Source organism: Lygodium microphyllum, chromosome 28 (genome assembly GCF_053477565.2).
Source record: "Lygodium microphyllum isolate KBCC chromosome 28, Lygodium_microphyllum_v1.1.10, whole genome shotgun sequence".
In the NCBI taxonomy this organism is placed as follows: Eukaryota; Viridiplantae; Streptophyta; class Polypodiopsida; order Schizaeales; family Lygodiaceae; genus Lygodium; species Lygodium microphyllum.
In genome coordinates this window covers 66,251,068-66,269,221 of record NC_141162.1, presented here as the reverse complement: position 1 = coordinate 66,269,221, position 18,154 = coordinate 66,251,068, and the positions used below count along the sequence as shown (strand labels likewise).

General features: G+C 39.9%; 1 pseudogene; it reads left to right on the top strand.

The window, feature by feature from the left end:
* The window catches only part of LOC148011554 (uncharacterized), a 29,919-nt pseudogene extending 14,469 nt beyond the window's left edge, over window positions 1-15,450 (top strand).
* Window positions 15,451-18,154: the final 2,704 nt, after the last annotated feature.

Sequence of the window (18,154 nt, the reverse complement as noted above, 5' to 3'; positions counted from 1 at the left end):
AAGTTTTCATCCAATAAGAATATCATTACCATCATAAAATACCAAAAAGCCTTCATTTTCTTCATAAAAATGGTCATACCGTGTTTTTACAAAACCCGAGACGCATTAAATGACTGCATGACCAGCGGACGGAGCCTCCATTGCTCTCAATCCAATGTTGCACATCAATCTTCAGCATCTCCATCCATCTCCATCACCGTTTTCTTCAATCTCCTTCCTGATTCCTCCTTCAAGATAGTGCGTATGAACAGCCCATAGAGAGGAGAGAGAGGGAGGAGAGAGAAATACTAGATTCTGATCTCTTCATCCAGCCAGCCATATCTCGCGCGAAGATCAGTGATAGGATCAGGGAAGAAGGAGAAGTTGGTGGCCATTGTCCGTTGCATAGCTTCTATTGAAGCTCCATTCATGATTGGGGGGGGGGGGGGAGCAATTTTTTCGGCGCCATTTTGATGGCGTCGCCATATCCACGCCACGTGAAGAAATTGAGGGAGGGTGGGTGCCTCCTCCCAAAGGGCACCCCTTTTGGTCTTAAATTTTGGTCCACCTTTTCAAATTTGGCCAATTTTTGGCCTCTTTCGCGTCCGAGCTTCGTTTCGGCCTCTAAAGAATCATGCATGTCCGTCTCAGCATCCTGCACTGACTGGCAGCTCTCGACATCCCGCATGGTAGTCGGAAAAATTATCAAAAATCTACAATTGTCGCTCAGGCACCTTTTAAAAGCCGTCTTTCACTTGGTGCTTAAAATCATCCTAGCTGTAGCCGCCGCCTTCGATGTCAAATATTTTTCCCCTAAATTCCGGATTTTTTGGCAAATTTTAGGCACATCTCGGGCTCAAAACTCCGCTCTCAACCCACCACTATAGCATGTATTTTTCTCCATTATTTTATTATGTATTCTCCCCGTATTCCCTGTCTCTTACATTAAACATCACGTCAATGATCCAAGAAAATCCGCGCATGCAAATTGGCCTCAATGAACGAAAAGAACACAAAGGGATCAACGTAGGACGGTGTACCCACGTGATAGGGGGCCTCATAGGGGGTTTAGAGTTGGGTTTCAGGTTGTTGAAACAAATGGGGAGGGGGGGGGGGGGAAACAGGGGCCTGGAAAGGGAGGATGGGCTTGTGGGGGGGTGGGGGTGGGTTGTTGGGGGGGGGGGGGGGGTTTGAGAGGGAGATGTTGGCGGGGGGAAGGGTAGGGAAGGGGATGGAAGAGAAGAATAGTGGGGCAGTGGTTGGATGTGGAGGAGTGTGGAAGAGGAGGCATTTTTGGTGAACGTAGCATGCATTCACATGAAAGAATGATAAAATAAGAAAAAGGGCTAAATGGAAAAGAAAAGACTCCAAGGACATGGTAGAATAGGATGGTTGCATGGAGAAGGGACCCCAATAGGGCATAGAAAAACTTTACATCCTTTAAAGATTATATATGATGTTTTCATGAGTGTATACAAATGAGATGCACAAGGACACGTTCCTACACTTAAAACCTTAAGAGACTAATCAACAAGGGCCTACCACACTTGACCATGAATTAAACCATTGTGTCCCCACACTTAAGTGATGACATACATATATAAACACAAGAGATAGGATTAGAAACACTTGGCTGGTGCAGATGGTTGAGGTTTAATCAACATGTTGGGGGTGTGAGTCATCCTCAGGAGGTATCACAACTTGCTATAGCATGTGTCCAGCATGGTGGGGGACCTTGTGGCAACAAGACCCACGGAGGTAGCATTGCTAATGAAGACCTGATGACACCAAAATAAGCATTAAAACAAGGCACAAAAATGTCCATACATACACCATATTTAGTGATTTCCTCTACAACCATAGGGCTTTTTTAGCCTATCATCTAAGCTGCCTAATCACTAAAGGGTTTCCCAAAATACTTTGATGCCAGGAGGCATATTCCACAGTGGATTCCATGAGGTTTTTTGGTGGATTTTGTAAAACTAGAGGCATATTCCACGATGGATTCCATGAGGCTTTTCGGTGGATTTCGTAAAACTATATGTATTTGCCAAGGCTCGTACACAAGGTGGATTCCTTGTATGAGAAGTTGACATGGACACCTGTCCTTTTCGGGTGTCAGATTAATTTAATGTGCACATGGGTGATTCCAAGCGGGCGATTCCACAAAATACATATTAAATTAATGGACGTTTATGAGTTTAGAGTGCATTCATATTAAATTAAGGTTAGAATAGAGTTCCAACCTATTTAATTATTTTGTAGTTAAAGACTACTAGGTATTCACTTTTGTGGGTTTTATTTTATTAATTTCTAACAATTGTAAATGCTTTAGTTAATGTGTAGAGTAGGCTACAGCGGTGGCATTGGGAAGCACTGTGCGATGGTGTGTATTCAAATTAACTAGAAGAATTATTATTTTTTGATGGGTGTGCACCTTATCACTAAAGGCATGTCATCAATATTTATCTAGGTGTGATTATTTATTAAAGCGCTTGACAAACATCTATTATTTTGTATGCGCATAGGCGCTCAGTTTAAATATTCCATTATTTGACATTATATTTGGGCACATCCTGATTTTTGGATGCCCAAACGCTTTACTCTTTATTTGGGAAAAAGAAAACACAAAAGCCAAAAGTATGCTAATTGTAAATTGGGCTATTTTTTAGCTTGGAGATTAATAAATCTATAAATACATGACTTGTGAAGCGCTCACACAAGGCATGGGGGGAGATTGCACCCAGTTGGTCTTTTTGTCTCATGTCATGTAAACTCTCTTCTTGCTTTTATGAATCTTTTGTAGAGTTCTTTGTTCTTGGGGACCTTCCGATGTTCACTACGTGCGCATGCAACGTCCGATTTGTGCACCATACTCTCTCTGTTTATTACAATTTGAGAAACCCTGACTATTATTTCTGTGGGCAGCCATAGCCATTGACCTTCAAGGTCATAAAACCTTTTGTTTTCTTACTCCTCTTAGTCCACTGAAGACTCTATCACTGTATTCTTACTGAGCACTTAATTTCCAGCAAAGCATCACACTAATTAGCAAAGCAAGAAGAAGATCAAGCATCAACATTTGACATTGAGCTTCAAGATAGTATTGTTTTTAATACTCATGTAGTGTTCTTAAACACTAATCGTCTTGTGCCTCTTGACACATTGACGTACAACTCTTTTGTTGGCTAGTTTGTTATTGATTAATAATGGTAGAACTCAAACAAATAGCAAAGTTCAATGAAGAAGGTTTCCATGCGTGGAAGGAAAAGACCATGTACCACCTCATGAGGAAAGATATTTGGGATCTCTTTGAAGATGATGAAGGTGATGCAGATGGTGGGAAAGAAGATTCAGAAAGCGGGATCCTTGCAGTAGCTCCACCAAAAACCAAAGAATGGAAGAAGATGAATAACAAGCAAAGTTCAATGAAGAAGGTTTCCATGTGTGGAAGGAAAAGACCATGTACCACCTCATGAGGAAAGAAATTTATAATCTCTTTGAAGATGATGAAAGTGATGCAGATGGCGGGAAAGAAGATTCAGAAAGCGGGATCCTTATAGTAGCTCCACCAAAAACCAAAGAATGGAAGAAGATGAATAACAAGCAAAGTTCAATGAAGAAGGTTTCCATGCGTGGAAGGAAAAGACCATGTACCACCTCATGAGGAAAGACATTTGGGATCTCTTTGAAGATGATGAAGGTGATGCAGATGGCGGGAAAGAAGATTCAGAAAGTGGGATCCTTGCAATAGTTCCACCAAAAACCAAAGAATGGAAGAAGATGAATAACAAGGCACTAGGCATCATTGCCTGGGGACTAAGTGATGATGTGCTACATCATATCTCTAGCATCAGAGATGGTAGAACTTCTTGGGAGTAACTTGACATGATCTTTGGTACCCAAGCAAATAATTCAAAGGTAAAATTACTCATGCAGTTCTATAAATTGGATTTAAAAGATAGTGCTTCCATGACCATACACATTAACAAGTTCAAGAGCCTAAAACCCCAGCTTGCAACTCTTAAGAAGAATATTAATGAAGATGAAGCAACGGCCGTATTGCTTGCAAGTGTAAATAAGGATCCATATGAGAATCTAGTGTCCACCCTAAGTAATGTTCCAAGTCTCTCACTTAAATATATTAAGCACTCACTACTTGAAGGAGAAAGAAAAGTTAAAAGCAAAGATGCAAAGGAACACACCACCAAAGGAAGTCTCTTGTACACCAAGGGAACTTATTGAGAAAAAGGATGTGTCCAACAATAACAAGGATCAGATTTATATATCACTACTTGTCGCAAGACTAGCATATAGCCAATGAGTGTTTCCACAAGAAAAGAGCACAACAGATGTAGAATGATAACCACCATAACCAATTCATGAATGAAGAAGAAGATGCTTCCACTACCATCAACAACACGGATAGTTTATTCTAAAGAATTTTCATTGTATCTTTCATATGTTTTCCCATAGTGGATCTCTAATTTTCTCGTAGTGGATTTGCTTTGTACAAACCCTTGATGTAAAGTTTCAAGATTTAACTTGACTAGGCAGTCTCTCGGGCCATGTCACCATGTAGGGGGGGGGAAAGCCAGCAAGCATAGGGATTCATCATTTGATGGGGGTGTTGAGAAACAACAAATAATGTATGCTCCAAGAAGAGATGTCATGAATCCTATATGCACAGTGAGGAGAGTGGAACAACCCAACTACTATAAAGCATTGTACTTTCACAATGAGTAATGCAAGTTCATGATGCTTTCCTCTTTTAGCTAGTGTCATTGTCATTGTCAATCCATTACACAAGATTGTGTTTATGAGTCCAAGCTTCCATCTTGGAACCTAATTCACTTGTGTAATTGTTGCCTACTCATTGTCTATATCAACATGAATCTAGCCTTCATCTTCTATCCACCATAGCTCCTGCCATGCTTTCAATAGGTTTTGGGGTTTGTTTCTGTTTGTGGGAGGGTTTCTTTCATTTTGATGCATAGTTGGGGAACAAGCTAATCTCAACAAAAACTTGAGGGATGTTTTTGGTGATAAGAAATATTGATGCAATACTAAATTGAGAAGCCGGTGTGGTGCACTCATAATATAGAGAAGAAGAGGAGAGAGAGATGAAAGAAGAAAGGAGAAAGAAACACAAGGTGAAGAAGAAGAAGAAGAAGAAGAAAAAGAAGATGCTCATGTGCGACCTCCATAACAAAACATCTTGCATGTAGTTCTCCTACCCTACTGTCGCTGGCTCTCTCATCTACCATTTTGTCGTGGATCTCCTCGGCATTCCCTTGGATTACCTACACATTGTCACTGTAACTAGAGAGATCTTCCGCAATGCATCTCTCTATGCTGATTGTGATGGGATCCACCCCTCCCGGTTCCTCATCCTCTCTCTTCGAGGATGGAAGGGAGAATTTGGCTCCCTTCTCAATGGCATGGCCACAAAAGCTAGTCAGAAGAAGACCAAAAACTTTGATGCTTGTTGAGACATGAGCGGATGCAATTTCAGCCATGTGAATGCTAAGAAGAAGCTCAAGGAATGGAAAGCGCAGGCCAAGAAGTGAGAACTAGAAAACTGGTCAAGCCTTCATAAAGAAGCACATGATGTAGAAACAAGTGGAGGCTGACTATTCACAGAATATATTGAAGTTCAGGGAAGAGAATTCTTGAGCACACGAAGATGTAGCATCTATTGTTGCTAGTGGACTTGCAAAAGCCAAAGTATTAGAAAAGCGAAAGTTTGTGGAGGATGCATCAACAAGCACTAACCGGGCATATGCATGGTTAACTGAAGTAGTCGAAGAAAGTGCTGATGAGATGATTGAAGATGAAGGAGATGATAAGATCGTAGTAGAAGATGGAAGAGATGAGCATGGATCTCACGAAATAGGCAAAGATAGCATTTAGGATGTAATATTTCCACACAATTAAAAGTTAGTTGGTTAGTTTAAAAGTTAGTTAGTCAATTAATAAAGTTAGTAAGATTACTAACTAAAGACTAACTAAAGTAAAACTAACTAACCTTAATAACTAACTATTTTTATTTAATTAAAAATATATATTTAAAAAATTGAGAGTCATAATCCGATATTTTTCTCAGATTGACAAGGACCGTAGCCATCCTTCAGAGAAGTTACAACGTGAATGAGAGTTATGAGCCATATTAATCACTAGTGTTAATATGTATAGTATGGATGGTCCACAAATATTTGATTTTTGGGCCAAACTAGCATATTTTAGATATTTCTAAAACTAAATGTCTTGTAAAAAGGAAAAAAAAATGATTTTTAAGCTAGTTTTAGAGATTTAATACAAAAAAAAAGGTTTGGTGAAATCACACGTGCCACGATCACAATTTACAAGTAGTAAACAACACTTTGAACAAGGAGAAAAAGGAGTGATTTGAAAGATTTCTAAGCAAGTGACTTGGGGTTTTACCCCCCCTTTCGGAGCCAACGGAACCATAAGATTTATGATTTGAGCATCAGATCATTGATTTTTCCAAGATCCCCTCCACAAAGAGCTCTTCTTCTTAGCCACAACCCTTCTTAGCCATTATCCCCCTTTCGGAGCCAATGGAACCATAAGATTTATGATTTGAGCATCAGATCATTGATTTTTCCAAGATCCCCTCCACAAAGAGCTCTTCTTCTTAGCCACAACCCTTCTTCTCTTGTTTAGCTATAAATATGAGGCATGGGGATTAGTTAAGGAGGCACAAGGAAGCAGAAGGAAACCTCGAGAGGCTAAGAGAGAGAGGTAGAAGGATACCCATCCTAGAGAGAGAGAGAGAGAGAGAGAGAGAGAGAGAGAGGAGTTACCCCAAGAGACTGTGAGAGAAAGAGTTAGCTCAATTCCCCCTATCTTGGTGTTTGACTAAGCCATCTTCTCTTATGCTCTTCCATATCAAATGCATTCCTCCTTCTTTATCTCTAGAATCTACTTGTGGATGATGGCCCCCAAGCGAAGAATGTCATGTGCGGATGGCAATCCCATTACCAGGAATGAAGCTTTGAGCAAGGGTATCACTGTCAATACAACTATGGTACCAGATATAAGTAATACATTTCCAAATTGTTAGATGCTTGCTTTGATTCTTGCATGAGATACATTAGGTCCCATACTATGCCACATGAGAATAGGTCATTGGAAGGGATGAATTCCATTTTTATAATTGTAGGATGCATATTCAAGTGCAAGAGTTAAGACTATGAAAAAAAAAATTGCACTCATCCATGTATGGTAAATGGATCCACACCTAAGTGGGAGATGAAAATGTTATCACGTCTATTCTTGCATTGTTTGGAAAAATGCAATTGGTTTTTGTTGGTTTTTCGAACAACACCCTAAATGCTTTTGCATTCAACTGATTGTTGGATTGTGTTTTAGGTGAGTATTCCAAGTGCTTGTGAATTGATGGAAAATGCATGGCAGGGGTCTGTGATGACAAGTTGCAATGGGAATAAAGGAATGTTTTCTGAAAGATGATATTAGGATAGAATGCATTTTTCGTGCTTGATTCTTAATGGATTTAATTAAGAAAAGATTATTTGCACGAGTGGATCTCCTCCATGATCGCATCGTGGATAAACTCGAAAAGGGAACTGCTCAATTCACGGCCAAAGGTCGAGTGGTAAAAAGGCCAACCACGAAAATGATGTTTCACTCCTAGACAACTTGTGGGTCAGGTGGAGCTCTATACACCCCTTTCCAAGTCCAAAACAGAGTTGAGGATGCCCGTGGCCCCAACATCTGTGGCATTGGAAGATCCTATTCTAGATAAAGGATAGAAATTATGGTGCCATGTGACTTGGACCTGGTACTTCTACAGGGGCAGAAGGGACATATAATTTCTCCTGTATGGGCAGGAGACAAAGATTAACTTGAAGATAAGTTAAGGAACTTGTTTGTCAAAAGGACTGCTTGCTCTGTTTTCATGTCTGTGCTATAAATTACACAAACGAACCCTGTTTCCTTAATTAAGGAAGCCGACTTTAAGTGTCACACATAATGGTGGTAGGACCTAATTAAATAACTACAGAATGCCTATTGAGGGAAGAAGGTGGGCGGAACCCTCGACGGGTTAGTCCTACAACAGGGTGGTCCCAGAGAGAACTGGGAGGCTTCTCACTAGGTTTTATTGACCCTTAGGAATTGTTAGGTTAGAACCCCGATTCATACCATTTTAGGAGACCGGAATGGGACTATGCCCTACGAGTAGAGAGGTTGAGCGACACATCCCTCTCATTTTCCATTTTCTTTAAACCAAGTGGCATGGATCTCCTTCGACTTGGATACCTTTGTGTAAAGTAGGATTGTTACAATATAGGCATGGGATATCACCTTAAGGAAGGGTATATGAGGGATGATGGATGTAAATGGACTTAAGGGGCAGAGGAAACCCTAACCTTAGCTAGGCAGAGGCTATATAAACAGCCTATGCGTCACTATCAAGTGTGAGATAGAGTGTACCCAAGTTGTACCTTGAGCAACTTAGTAAATAAGATTTTGTTCTTGTACTTTGAGCTCCTATCTCTCTCTTTGCACACTTTTCTTGCTACAACTCTCGTTTTTCACATGGTATCAGAGCCTCCTTTGATCCTTCAAATTCCTCAAACCTCAGCCTCACTAAGTGCATAAGAAAATCTTTATTTCTCTCATCTTGGACCTTTAAACTCCATAGCCAGCTTGACCTCCTGACCTTGGAGGACCTAGGGAAGCCAAAGGAGATCATTTCAACTCCTAGCTTCAATTGAGAACTTCTTCCCTGACACAAGGAAACCAGTGCTGACACATCAAAGGGAAAATTGGGCAGTGTGGAAGACAACATTGAGCAAATCGTCAAATTGGTGCAGATCTATAGACGTCGACTTCCAGAGATTAGCGTGGCCTGTAGGCGCAGCAATCCCTCCAACAACCATAGGGCATACAAAGCCCCCTCAGTAAGCTACCTCCCTCTAAGAGGGTTTGCTGAAATTCTTCTTGTATTGGCTGCAATCAACCAAATCCTAACTGTCAGTTTCCTAGCAGGCATAGCCAGGAAGCATCAAGCTTTTTCATCCTTCAAAATTTTCAATGTTTGAACACTAACAGTGATTCTAATCATTGATTAATCCTCTCCAAAGTTAGTTGCAGGCCTGAAATCTCCATTTCAATGCTCTTACACTCGGTGGATCCCTTTAATTCAGCAAACATTTCACATCTTACATCTCAAGTGGCATAAAACTTGAGATGAGTGCTTGTAAGCACTAATGGTGCATTGTACAATCATGTTTCTTGCTGGATGTTGACTTAATCTAGTTTTTTTATCAGAAAATTAAATCTATCAAAGTGCTCTATAACAATTATCCTTTTCTGCTTAGTTGCAAGGCTATGTGTACAACTATAAACACATAGACCATATCCCAACATTAGTCTACTGGTACATCAGAGGCATGAGTGTTATTGTACTCTCCTCTGATTCATCCAAGAGCATAGAATTAATCGATAAGCTGTGCTCCACCAAAAACTCCACTAATAGGCCACATTATTAGGAAGAGCTTGAAGTCCAGTCAAAGCTCACCTTGTTGAAACCTAGAAAAATAGTAAAGCCTAAATCCAGGATTGTTCAAAGAACAAAACCTCCTACATCCTATCTTGAGATATTGCATATGTATGATTTCCAACCATTCTCAACTCTAAAATTTTAAAACTTGGCTATCAGTTTTGTTATTCGGTTGTACTTGGCCACCTGTAGAGGATTAGATAGTGCCATTGCTTAAGGCAATTGGTAAGACCTTTCTATAATAGCCATGGCCTATGCAAATGTAAGGTCTCACATTCGCAAATTTAATGGAAAAGATTTCCATCCTTGGCAAGTCTTGGTGAGATACAAAATGATGGAAAGAGGACACTAGCCCTTCATAAAAAGGACCAAAGTAATTGACCCTTCCAATCCCCTTGATGTAGAAGATGATGAACGGGCTCAGGCCATCATCATGCTTCATTTAGATGAATCTTTAATTCATCACATTGACCAACTCTCAACTGCCAAAGAAAAGTGGGATGAGCTTGAAAGGCTCTAAGGTGTTACAGGGAAGAACTCCAAAATATTTCTTAAGATTGAGTTCTTTAGCTTTGAATACAAACAGGGAGAAGATCTAAGCAAGTTTATTTCGCATATGAAGGGGATTATGGCACAACTGGCCTCCGTTCAAGCACCCATCCATGATGAAGATTCCATTGCCATCTTGCTAAAGTCTATGAAGAAGATGTTTCCAACCCTTGTGACTACCCTAACTAATATCTCGAACTCAACTTTGGCAAGTACGATCCAGTCTTGCCTGGATGAAGAGAAGAGAAACCATACTGAAGGAAAGTCAGTTGTTACTTCCTATGAGCAAGTATTAGTTCATACCACTTCTACTAAGTGCTCCTTTTGTCACAAAAAAGGGCATATTGCCCGCATATTGTAAGCAATTGCTAGAAGAAATACCTTGACAAAATGAAGTGCAACAAATGCAAAAAGACAGGACATATCACGACTAAGTGTCCCAATGTTCCACCAGTATCTAAGGAATTGGAGACCAACTTTGCCTCCCAAGATCACGACTTTTTTGAGTCTTGTAACATCCTCTACCTATGAATATCCTTGTAGCCTGATTTATAAAGGTATCCTAGTTGATTGAGGTGGGTAACTTCAACATGTCTTATGGTGCAATGCCACCCTGATCTTGAGGGGGGGTATTACAATATAGGCATGGGAATTTACCTTAAGCAAGGGTATATGAGGTCTGATGGATGTAAATGGCCTTAAGGGGCAAGGGAAACCCTAACCCTAGCTAGGTAGAGGCTATATAAACAACCTATGGGTCACTATCAAGTGTGAGATAGAGTGTACCCAGTTGACCTTGAGCAACTTAGTAAACAAGATTTTGTTCTTGTACTTTGAGCTTCTATCTCCCTATTGTGCACACTTTTCTTGCTGTAAATTTGGTTTTTCACAAGGATATCCAAGACCCGACGCTAGAATGTTGTCAAGAGACCTTGACCATTAGGGACTCAATTTTCAGGTCAATCCCAATGGGTTCAGCTTGTGAAAGTTCCACTATGAGGTGGACTTGAGAAACCCTAGGCGACAAACCCCGTAACATTCCATGGGAGTGCTGAGTAGCATCGCTTAGATTCGTCTGTTGATGGACCACTAAAAACATGTCTCGATACCCGATAGGTAGGCACATCACACTTGGTATTAGAGAAAAAATTTGTAATGATATGCGATTGATTAATGTATGGTTTGTAGATATATCCTAAATAGAATAACCTTAGAGATATGGCTTGATTGTCAGGCACCTTTGCACCAATGAATGTTGACATGCAAGAGAAGAAATTCATTCTCAAGAAAATTAAGGCACTCCAGTTTGGTGGAGAAGGGATAGACATTGCAATAGAGGCAGAGATATGGATTAAGTCGATGAATGACTATTTCTCTGCCGCAGAAACTAGCTCTGCCAATAAAGCAATGATAGGCAAACTTGTTAGTTGGCCAAGCTCGGATATGGTGGAAGCAATGGTGGAAAGATATAGACATTTCTGAAGCTACTATCACTTGGGTTCAGCTAAAAGATATTGTACGTGGATGATACCTTCCACCAACTTACCAGACTTTGAGGATGAATGAATTCTTCAAGCTAAAGTAGTTGGAATTAACCTTGGAAGCCTACTACTCAAAGTTTGTAACCGTACTAAAATAAGCACCACCTATGGATATTGCGCATCAAATATTCAAGTTTTGCTGAACACTCCTCTAAACCACCGTCTTGAAGCAATGCGTCCAACGGACTTGCAAGATGCATTACTTCGAGCAAAGCCAATCATCCAATAACTTGAACTAGGCAATTGTGACAAAGATGATTCCGAGATCGGGGCAAGAGATGCCACATGTGCAGAGAGATAGGGCACATCCATAAGAGATGTCCCAACTGTCGATGCTTCCACTACAATGAGCTAAGGCCAAGCAGATTGCCCTAACTTAAGCCTAGAAGATATTAAGCCTTCAAGAAAATGAAGCTACACAAATGCAATCTTTGGATATATAGAGGAATCAGATGAAGACGAAGACCTAAAATCTACTACACATCTTTAGGATGATTAGAAATCCTAGGAATTTTAGCAACATGTAATACAACTTGTATTGGAATAAACCTTACTCTTGTAACTACAATTAACTCAAGTAAAACAAGTTGTGTAAATTTTGAACCTAGAACTTACAAGTGATTAGAGATACTTTAGCAAGGAATGACAATTATAACTTACAATGAATTTCTCCTAAGTTGTTTCTTCTCAACTGATATAGATTGGGTCTTACCCCACAGGTTCCAGAATGAAACCCCTAGTTCTCTCAAGATGAGGACATCTTGATTTCTCTAAGGGGAGGAGGATGTAATATTTCCACATAATTAAAAGTTAGTTGGTTGGTTTAAAAGTTAGTTAGTCAATTAATACGTTAATAAGATTACTAAATAAATACTAACTAAAGTAAAAACTAACTAACATTAATAACTAACATTTTTTATTTAATTTAAATTATATTTTAAAAAAATCGAGAGTCGTAATCTGACATTTTTCTCGGATTGACAAGGACTGAGCCATCATTCATGGAAGTTAGAATGTGAACAAGAGTTATGAACCATATTAATCACTAGTGTTAATATGTATAGTATGGATGGTCCACAAATATTTGATTTTTGGGAAAAACTAGCATATTTTAGATATTACTTATTATAAATATTCTAAAAAGATATGGAAATTTCTAGAACTAGATGTCATGTAGAAAAAAAGCAAGTGATTTTTAAGCTAGTTTTTTGAGATTTAATACAAAAAAAGAAGGTTTGGCGAAATCGCATGCGCCACGATCGCAGTTTACAGGCAATAAACAACACTTCAAACAGGGAGAAAAAGGAGTGATTTGAAAGGTTTCTACCCAAGTGTCTTGAAGTTTTACCCCCTTTCGAAACTAATGGAACCATCTGATTTATGATTTAAGCATTAGATTACTGATTTTTCCAAGATCCCCTCCACAAAGGGCTCTTCTTCTCAGCCACAACCCTTCTTCTCTTGTTTAGCTATAAATATGAGGCATGGGGAGCAATTAAGGAGGCATAAGGAAGCACAAGGAGACCTTGAGAGGTTGCAAGAGAGAGGTAGAAGGATCCCCTCCTAGAGATTGCAAGAAGGAGCTTGAGAGAGAGAGAGAGAGAGAGAGAGAGAGAGAGAGAGAGAGAGAGAGGAGTTACCTTGAGAGGCTGCGAGGGAGAGAGTTAGCTCAGCTCCCCCTATCTCGGTCTTCGACTAAGCCATATTCTCTTACGCTCTCCCATCTCAAATTCATTTCTCCTTCTTTATCTCTTGAATCTACTTGCAGATGATGTTCCCCAAGAAAATAATGCCGTGTACGGATGGCAATCGCACTATCAGTGAAGCTTCGGGCGAGGGTATCACTGTCAATACAACTGCGGTACCAGATATAAGTAATACATTTCCAAATTATTAGATGCTTTTTTTGATTCTTGCATGAGAAAAATTAGGTCCCATACTATGCCGCATGAGAATAGGTCATTGGAAGGGATGAATTCCATTTTTATAATTGTAGGATGCATATTTAAGTGCAAGAGTTAAGACTATGAAAAAGAAAATTGCACTCATCCATGTATGGTAAACGCATCTACACCTAAGTGGCGGATGAAAATGTTATTGCATCTATTCTTGCATTATTTGGAAAAATGCAATTGGTTTTTGTTGGTTGATTGAACAACACCCTAAATGCTTTTGCATTCAACTGATTGTTGGATTGTGGTTTGGGTAAGTATTTCAAGTGCTTGTGACTTGATGGTAAATGCATGGCAAGGGTCAATGATGACATGTTGCCATGGGAATAAAGGAATGTTTTCTGAAAGATGATATTAGGATAGAATGCCTTGTTCGTGCTTGATTCTTAAAGGATTTAATTAAGGAAAGGTTCTTTGCACGAATGAATCACCTCCATGATCGCGCCGGGGATAAACTCGAAAAGGGCACTGCTCAATTCACGGTCGAGTGGTGAAAAGGGGAACCACGGAAATGATGTTTCACTCTTAGGTAGATTGTGGGTCAAGTGGAGCTCTAGACACCCCTTTCCAAGTCTAGAATGGAGTTGAGGATCCCCGTGGCCCCAACATCTGTGGCATTGGAAGATCCTATTCTAGATAAAGGATAAAAATTATGGTGCTATGTGATTTGGATCGGGTACTTCTGTAGGGTAGAAGGGACATATAATTTCTCCTTATGGGCAGGAGACAAAGATTAACTTGAAGATAAGTTAAGGAACTTGTTTGTCAAAGGGACTGCTTGCTCTGTTTTCATGTCGGTGCTATAAATTACGCGAATGAACCCTATTCCCTAAAAGGATTAATTAAGGAAGCTGACTTTAAGTGTCAGACATAATTGTGGTAGGACCTAATTAAATAACTAAAGAATACCTATTGAGGAAAGCGGGTGGACGGAACCCCCGACGGGTCCCTCCTATGGTAGGGTGGTCCCAGAGAACTGTGAGGCTTCTCACTAGGTTTCCACCTTTAGGAATTGTTAGGTTTAGGGTTCCCTGATTCATGTCATTTTAGGGGATCAAAATGGGACTATGGCCTATGGGTAGAGAGGTTGAGCGCTGCATCCCTCTCATTTCCCATTCTCTTTGAATGAAGTGTGGCATGAATCTGCTTTGACTTGGGTATCTCTGCGTAAAATAGGATATCCAAGACCCAATGCTAGAATGCTGTCAGGAGACCTTGACCATTAGGGACCCAAATTTCAGGTCGATCCCAGTGGGTTTGGCCATGAACGTTCCGTTGCGAGGCAGACTTGAGAAACCCTAGGCCAAAATCCCTGTAGCATTCCATGGGAGTGCCATGCAGCATTGCTTAGATTTTGGACTGCTAAAAACGTGCCCACCAGAGGTAGGCACGTTACATAGGAGGAAGAAGATAATGACAAAGTTTTAGTCTTTGTGAATGCTAAGGAAGCTATATTGCTTCACCTAGCCAAGATACAATAGAAAATAAAGGCAGTTTGCAGTCAAATGATAGCAATTTAAGAGATGTCTTAGAAGAGTCTTCCTCCAAATCACTGGAGTTAGTTGGCAATATGGCTTAAGTTGAGCATTCCCCAGATGCCTTCAATGAAGTTTCACTACTAACAACTCAAGAGATATGGAGGCTCTAGGTCTTGAAAGGCTGAAGCATGAATTGCAATCTCATGGACTCCAATGTGGTGGTAGGTAGCTTAGCAGAGTATGTAACGAAGTTGTTTCTACTTAGAACATGGTCTCTAGAGAAACTGGATAAGAAGCATCTTGCTAAGACCAAAGGGGGAGACAATACTAACAATGTACATGAAATATCTGATACTGCTACATTGCCAAAATGTAGCTCGAGACATGCAGAATCACAATAAATGTATATGAGAGAGAGAGAGAGAGAGAGAGAGAGAGAGAGAGAGAGAGAGAGAGAGAGAGAGAGAGAGAGAGAGAGAGAGAGAGAGAGAGAGCATAGTCTACTTGTCATCATCTCCTTCATTAGGCAGTAGAGCAGTTGATGCCGTAACTCATCATCATCCCCTCCTCGCCACAACCTCTTGGCCTCCATGAGAAATAGGCAAAGTGAAAAAGAAAAAGAAGTAGTAGAAGAAGAAAATGATGGTAGTAAGATACTTCTTCCCCTCTTTCTTCCTCATTGTCCATAGTCTTCTCTTATTCTCCATTAGCAAAACAACCTCCTATCTCTCCATGGTAGCCTATTTACTCCCTCCATGACAGCCTTCTTCTTCCAAAATCCACATCTTCTCTTTCTTCCCTCACACTCCTAATCACAGAAGCGCTCCTCCATGGCCATGCTATTTATGCTCTCCTCTTCATCATTAGACATGCCACTTGCATCTACATTTTTGAAAAAAACTTCAAAAATAAAGATAAGAATGTAGCCTAATATAATCGCCAAAATAAATCTTAAATGAGTATTTCCATTTTTCATTTGTTGGCTTCAAAAAAACCCCAAAAATAATATAATAGCCAAGCTTGTAAAAACTCATTTACGTGACAAGATTCCTATTTCAATTGTGATGCTCTCAACCATCTCATGCCTACCCTCTCCCTCCATTACCCTTCTATCTTTCACTCTTCAATATTGTTGTCACTCCATCCATTCTATCTCCTTAATCCACACCCTCTTTTAAAAATTAACAAGGAGAGTCAAACACTAAAAGGAAATTATCCAATTTAAGACAAACCATTACAAGATTATCCGTTAAGTTACATCATTGCTCTTCTTATCCACCTTTAACAAGGTACAAGGTGGGACATTTTTTGAGCCCCCTAGTGGATAAAATCACTTTTTCAATTTTCCTCCAAGCATGATAACATACGTAGTCAAAAGATTTTTTAAAAAAAAGATCCCTTAGAAAAATACAATGATGATATTAAAATCCTATCTTAAAACAAAACTCATTCCAAAGGGGATATTTGTATGCTCCCTTCTTTCCCTCTATATAAGTGGCATTTTCATCTTGCTGAACTGCCCTTTGAGCTACATAAAGACGGAGTCATTTTTCTCCCCCTATTGGAGGGGTTGTTCTTGTGCAACTTTTTCAATATGGGAGTATATTTGAGGTGGGAGTTCCCTTACTCTGGTGGTCATGGCTTTGGAGTCCCTATACCCTACCATGGCTAGGCCTCATCCTCATCATTGAAGATGATGTGTTAGACAATGGTTCTTCTTTGACAAGGTTCACTACGAGGGCACTTCGCGTTTCAAATTAGGAGAAAATGATGACACCAAAAGAAGAATAAAATAAGGCACAAAAATGTCCATATATACACCATATTTTTTATTTTTTGTAAAGGTAATAATAATCAAACTGTTTCAAAATCACTAAAAAGAGATACCACATGGGGAGGAGCCACATCCACATCCACATGTGCCTCTTTATTCCCTTTCTTCCAAGATTCCCACATTCTCCTTTTGTATGGTGCAAAAATTTCTCTCTCCCCTCTCTCCATGTGCAAAAGTTCTCATTTCTTTCTCTTTTCTCTTTTCTCTTGTATAATTGAAGTTATGGAGGATGAAGATGAAGATGAAGATGAAGATGAAGATTATCTTCATTGTTAAGAGTGAGATTTGTGATTCTTTCTTGTTTTGAGATTAATGGCTTAGCCATGTGCATAGATTTTGCATGCTTCTACCTTGGTTTTGGCACTCAATTCTATTTGTGGGAGGGTTGCTTTCAAGACTCGTTAAGTTGTCGATGAGAAAGAATACAACACTCAACTCAACAATCACTCATTTCAGAATGATAGACCAGTCTCTTGCCCCATGGCTCACATCACCCAAAGAGGAAGGAAAAGGACCCATAGCTCACACCCAGTTGAGAAATCAACAAGAGGAATGGTGCAAAGGGAGTATGCCAACATGCACAGTTGATGATGCATGAGTAGTATGTCCAAAGGAGCATTGCAATGCAATGCATAGAACAAAGTGACGTGTTCGATGGTGATAGTAGAGGCCCATCCTATGTGTGCATAGGAAAACAGAAACGTACCTAGCACCGGTGTTGTAACATCACTCAATCCTCACATTTCAGAGTTGATTGAAGTAAAAATTAGTCACACTCGGCCCCCTTTCTATCTTACGCTCTATTGATAGATATAGAAGGGCAACCCATACTCACATTCCCATCCAATTAATATGAAAGCTCACATTACTCAAGGGTTGTCAATGAAGATAGTTGTCATCTTGTTGATGATGCCAAATAGGATTGACCGATGAAGAGGTGTACCAAGGGAGGTAGCCAATAGATCTGGGACTTGAATGTCATGTAGAAGAGGTTATCTGATGTAGGAGTCACATGCATTGATGGAAGCACAAGACGTAGCGCACCAAGGGAGGTAGCTTTGAAATTGTATATTGGGGATTTCAATTGATGAGTCAGGTGCTCTAGACTATGGGGTATTGCCACCTTTTCCACAGTTAGCTTCCCAGCCAAGTGTATTTACCACATTTTCTTGGAGAAAAGCCTATTATGATATGGAATTTCTTCATTTTCTTCCATAACAATTTTTATTATGCTTTCAGTTTTCTATTCTTTTTTTATTTTTTATTTATTT